Below are 6,324 nucleotides of genomic sequence, written 5' to 3'. Positions count from 1 at the left end.
CCAACACACCTCTGAACAACATACTAACCCACAGAGACCTTCCTACCAAGACTACAAAAAGAAGGATTCTGGGTGGACTCCTCCTGAAGGTCAAAACAACAGACTGGACTTATACACAGAGTGCTTCCGCCGACGTGCACGGGCTGAAATTGTGGAAAAGCAGCATCACTTCCCTCATAACCTCAGCCGTGCAGAACACAATGCCATCCACAGCCTCAGAAACAACTCTGACATCATAATCAAAAAGGTTGACAAAGGAAGTGCTGTTGTCATCATGAATAGGTCGGAATATGAACAAGAGGCTGCTAGGCAGTTCTCCAACACCACTTTCTACAAGCCATTACCCTCTGATCCCACTGAGGGTTACCAAAAGAAACTACAGCATTTGCTCAAGAAACTCCCTGAAAAAGCACAAGAACAAATCCGCACAGAGACACCCCTGGAACCCTGACCTGGGGTATTCTATCTGCTACCCAAGATCCATAAACCTGGAAATCCTGGACGCCCCATCATCTCAGGCATTGGCACCCTGACAGCAGGATTGTCTGGCTATGTAGACTCCCTCCTCAGGCCCTATGCTACCAGCACTCCCAGCTATCTTCGAGACACCACTGACTTCCTGAGGAAACTACAATCCATCTGTGATCTTCCTGAAAACACCATCCTGGCCACTATGGATGTAGAAGCCCTCTACACCAACATTCCACACAAAGATGGACTACAAGCCGTCAGGAACAGTATCCCCGCTCGTTACGCGCAGCCAGACACCAGGGCTGTTAGAAGAGCACAGCAGGGCGCACTGCACATCAGAGAAGCTTTGAAAACCAGTTTCATGGCTGACCAGGCTATGGTGTGACAGTTCTGTTTGTTTCTCCTTGATGAAAACCCGCCCCCTTGGGTCACTCTAGTTCCCTGTAAGCCAACCGCCCTCCCCTCCCCCCTTCGATCACCACTTGCAGAGGCAATAAAGTTATTGTTGTTTCCAATTCATGCATTTTTTATTAATTCGTCACACAAATAGGGGGATAACTGCCAAGGTAGCCCGGGAGAGGTGGGGCAGGAGGGAAGCACTGAGTGGGGTGCGGGAAGAGGGAAGGACAAGGCCACACTGCACTTCAAAACTTATTGAATGCCAGCCTTATGTTGCTTGGGCAGTCCTCTGGGGTGGAGTGGTTGGGTGCCCGGAGGAGGGCGGTTGGTTACACAGGGGCTGCAGTGGCGGTCTGTGCCTTTCCCGCACCTCAACCATACGCCGGAGCATATCAGTTTGATCGCCCAGTAGCTTCAGCATTGCATCCTGCCTCCTCTCATCATGCTGCTGCCACCTTTCGTCTTGATCCCGCCACCTGTCCTCTCACGCGTCCCTCCTGTCCTCACTTTTATTTTGTGCTTTCCTGGACTCTGCCATTGTCTGCCTCCACGCATTCTGCTGGGCTCTTTCAGTTTGGGTGGACTGCATGAGCTCAGAGAACATTTCATCGCGAGTGTGTTTTTTTTGCCTTTTTATCTGCGCTAGCCTCTGGGATGGAGATGCTAGGGGCAGCGTTGAAACATTTGCAGCTGCGGGAGAAAAAAAAGGGAGAGTAAAATTGAAAAAGACACATTGGCCATTTAAAAGGAGGGGCTGATGTTTTCAGGTTAACGTGCAGCACAAACCCAACTAATCCACCCCCCCAAATCTCTAGGGTGATCGCTTCACCCCTCCCCCCACCACGTGGCTAACAGCGGGGATGATTTCTTTTCAGCCACAGGCAAACAGACCAGCAGGAACGGCCACCTCTGAATGTCTCCTTAATAAAATTCCTCTATTTCAGTCAGGTGACCATGAATGATATCACTCTCCTGAGGATAACAAAGAGAGATAAAGAACAGATGTTGCTTGAATGCCAGCAAACACCAGGACCACACGCTGCCATGCTTTCTTATGCAATCATTCCAGACTACGTGCTACTGGCCTGTCGTGGTAAAGTGTCCTACCATGGAGGATGCAATAAGGCTGCCCTACCCAGAAACCTTTTGCAAAGGCTTTGGGAGTACCTCCAGGAGAGCTTCATTGAGATGTCCCTGGAAGATTTCTGCTCCATCCCCAGACACGTTAACAGTCTTTTCCAGTAGCTGTACTGGCCGTGAATGTATCCCAAGTCTTCAGAGCAAATTAATCATTAAACATACTTGCTTTTAAACCACGTATTATATTTACAAAGGTACACTCAGCACAGGTGCCTTCTCCAGCTTCATGGTCAGGGAGCCCGCCTTGGGAGGGTTGGAAGGGTATTGGCTCCAGGGTGATAAACAGTTCCTGGCTGTCAGGGAGAACTGTTTCTCTGCTTGCCTGTTGTGCTCTATCCTCCTCCTTCTCCTCATCTTCCTCATCCCCAAAATCCTCAGCCCTGTTGCGTGAGACTCCCCGCTTGCAGGTGTCCACAGGCAGGGGTGGGGTTGTGGTAGGGGCACCGCCTAGAATTGCATGCAGCTCATCATTGAAGCAGCATGTCTGGGACTCTGACCCGGAGCGGCCGTTTGCCTCTTTGGTTTTTTGGTAGGCTTGCCTGAGCTCCTAAATTTTCATGCGGCACTGCTGCGGGTCCCTGTTTTAGCCTCTGTCCTTCATGTCCTTGGAGATTTTTTCAAATATTTTGGCATTTTGTCTTTTGGAACAGAGTTCTGATAGCATGGATTCGTCTCCCCATACGGCGATCAGATACAGTACCTCCTGTTGGGTCCAAGGTGGAGCTCTCTTGCGATTCTGGGACTCTACGGTCACCTCTGCTGATGAGATCTGCACGGTCAACTATTTATGGTCTGCTTTTGTAGTCAATTGCAGACCAGCATTACTGGTCACTTTTATGTTTTCTTAATGTTGTTTGTGGGAGATATAAATTATTGTGCATACAATAAATCAGTGGTTCTCAAACTAGGGCTGTCACTTGTTCAGGGAAAGCCCCTGGCGGGCCGGGCCGGTTTGTTTACCTGCCGCGTCCGTGGGTTCGGCCGATCGCGGCTCCCACTGGCCGTGGTTCACCGCTCCAGGCCAATGGGGCTGCAGGAAGCGGTGCGGGCTGAGGGATGTGCTGGCCGCCCTTCCTGCAGCCCCCTTGGCCTGGAGCAGCAAACTGCGGCTAGTGGGAGCTGCAATCGGCCGAACCTGCAGACTTGGCAGGTGAACAAACCAGCCTGGCCCACCAGGGGCTTTCCCTGAACAAGCGGTAGCCCTAGAACCACTGCAATAAACGGAACTGCCATAAATTTCAGATCCATATCCAAAGTTCCGGGATGTTCAGGTCCAAACCAAAAAATGCTGGATCTGATCTCTAACTATTGCCTAACAGCACAACATACTGTTACATTTCTAACAAAAATCAGATACAGCATATGAGCTGTGACAGCCAGCAACAAGACAGGAACACTTTTGCTCACCAGCCTCATGCTATTTCTATTTCACTAAGTCAGTGGAGGCTGGTGACATCTGAAGGTGGGCAGGCAAAGCTGACACATTAATGTACGGTAGGTTCAGGGGTCCTTTTATAGGGCCAGTTAAGAGTCATATGTAAGCAATGTGTGCCCTTAAAATTCTATCCTATACTAGATTACCATCCTTTGAAAAGACAGCATGTCCTTTCTTCGGCTGATGTTCTCATTAATGGATAGAAGATCCTGCACAAAGTGCCCAAGGGTTATTAAATGTTCACATTTGAATATTAATGTGGATACTGTTGTCATGTCAAGTAACTTAGAGGCCTTTACCATTAGGGATGAGCATTTATTGCAGAAAATGGATTGCGCTCTAAGCACTATTGTGAACGACTTCAAATTGTTCTGTCAGTCAACTGAAACAGCAGCCCTCACTACATAACGTCTAGAAAGAAGAATGTTTGTTTAATTAGGACTTGCAAGGATACTACAGTCTAAAGTGTATAATTAACTTGTCTGACTTCTTGCAACCTGAATAACTTGCTGCTTTCATATTAATGTGTTTTATGAATTTGAACTAGTAGTAGGTATCAAAAAGTAGACTGTTCTTTTAATTCCAGAGGTAATCAGCACCTACGACTGTAAATGAAATCAACATGGGTTGCATGTGGTCAGTTCCTCAGAAAATCAGGCCAGTGACATTCCACTCCATGGTTTCCCTGAGCACCCATAATTAACGTATAGGACGTATGCCTAGGCAGAAACATAACCTTTGTGAAAAGATTGGGGTAAGCTTAAATCAATATCAGTGGTATTATCCCATATGAAAAAATGTACATTTTAATTTAATCAATGTATTTGATCAAATATATTTGTGAAACAGGTAACACACACAAAATGAATAGCATGAGAAGCAACTATACAGTATTAAAGACATCAAGTGCATTAGTATCCATATTAGTCTGCGTTTAACATTCATGTAGCTGTATACATGTATTCCATACAACATACTCGTGATGATGAAACATTAAGGTTGTGAAACCAAGCAAAAGTTAGGAAATGCAGAGTTAAGGTTGAAAGATCAATTTTAACTTATAGACTTTAAGGCCAGAAGGGATCACCATGATCATCTAGTCCAGGGGCTCCCAAACTTGGTTCACGGCTTGTTCAGGGTAAGCCACTGGTGGGCCGCGAGACGCTTTGTTTACCTGAGTGTCCGCAGGTACGGCCGCTCGCAACTCCCAGTGGCCGCGGTTTGCCGTTCCTGGCTAATGGGAGCTGCGGGAAGCGGTGGCCCGGCCCGTGCCGCTTCCTGCAGCTCCCATTGGCCAGGAACAGCGAACCGCAGCCGCTGGGAGTGGCCGAACCTGCAGACGCTCAAGTAAACAAAGCGTCTCGCGGCCCACCAGGGGCTTACCATGAACAAGCTGCGAACCAAGTTTGGGAACCCCTGATCTAGTCTGACCTCCTGCAGATTGTAAACCATAGAACCTCACCCACTCACTCCAGTAATAGGCCCATATCTTCTGGCTGAATTACCAAAGTCCTCAAAGCTTGATTTTAGAACTTCAAGTTACAGAGAATCCACCATTTACTGTAGTTCAAAGCAGCAAGTGGCCTATACACCCTCTGCAGAGGAAGGTGAAAAAACCCACGGTCTCTGCCAATCTGACTTGGGGAAAATTCCTTCTCTACCCCAAATGTGGCGACCAGTTAGATTCTGAGACACCAGTCAGACACCTGGGAAAGAATTCTCTGCAGTTACTCAGAGTGTCCCATCTATGGCCGATCTATGACCGTTGGAGATATTTCCTAATAGCAATTGTGGCTGGACCATATGCCATTGTAGAAATCTCATCATAACATCCACTTCATAAACTTATCACACTCAGTCTTAAAAGAAGTTAGGTTCCCTCCCCTCATCCCTGGACTACTCCTCTTGGAAGGCTGTTCCAGAACTTCATTCCTCTGATAGTTAGAAATCTTTGTCTAATGTCAAGCTTAAACTTATTGATGGTCAGTTTATATCCATTTGTTCTTGTGCCAACATGGTCCTTAGCTTAAATAATTCCTTTCCCTTTCTAGGATTTTTCCCTCTGATGTATTTATAGAGAACAATCATATCTTTCCTCAGCCTTCGTTTTGTTAGGCTAAACAAGCCAAGCTCCTTAAGTCTTCTCTCATAAGCTAGGTTCTCCATTCCGCCAGTCTTCCTAGTAGCCTTTCTCTGCACCTGTTCCAATTTGAATTATCTTTCTGAAACATGGGAGACCAGAACTACACACAGTTTTCCAGATGAGGTCTCACCAGTACTATGTATAATGGTAATAACACTTCCCTACATCTACTGGAAATACTAATCCTAAAACTGCATTAGCCTTTTTCAAAGCCACATCATGCTGGTGCTCATAGTTATTCTGTGTTTGACCAGTACACTCAGGTTTTCTCTTCCTCTGTTGCTTCCAACTGATATGCCACCAGCTTATAGCAAAAATTCTTGTTGTTAGTCTCTAAATGTATGACCTTGCACTTTGTATTATTAAATTTCATCCCATTTCTATGACTCCAGTTTTCAAGGGTGTCCAAATCTTCTTACATGATGTTCTGGTCCTCCTCTATCTTGACAATACCTCCCGACTTTGTATCATCCACAAATGTTGTTAGCACACTCACACTCATTGTGCATTGCTTTAAATATATTCCTTTTATATCATTACAGTTTTTTCCTGTTAATACATAATATACCATTTAATGAAATTGCTCATTAAACATTATTATTTTATTTGATTAACCTTTGCTGTCGTTATTACAATATGCATTGTCTGCAGACTTGGCTTGATGTTTAAAGCTCTTTCATTCTCCTACAAAATAGGCACTGTTGAAGAAAATTAGTAGTTTGAAAGTTATAAATGC

The 6,324-nt window shown here is 46.0% G+C and overlaps 1 pseudogene; it reads right to left on the bottom strand.

The window, feature by feature from the left end:
• Positions 1–1,138: 1,138 nt before the first annotated feature.
• Positions 1,139–6,090, bottom strand: LOC141981918 (uncharacterized; annotated as a pseudogene).
• Positions 6,091–6,324: the final 234 nt, after the last annotated feature.

The sequence above is a fragment of the Natator depressus genome, chromosome 2 (assembly GCF_965152275.1).
Source record: "Natator depressus isolate rNatDep1 chromosome 2, rNatDep2.hap1, whole genome shotgun sequence".
In the NCBI taxonomy this organism is placed as follows: Eukaryota; Metazoa; Chordata; order Testudines; family Cheloniidae; genus Natator; species Natator depressus.
This window is presented reverse-complemented; position numbering and strand designations above follow the sequence as displayed.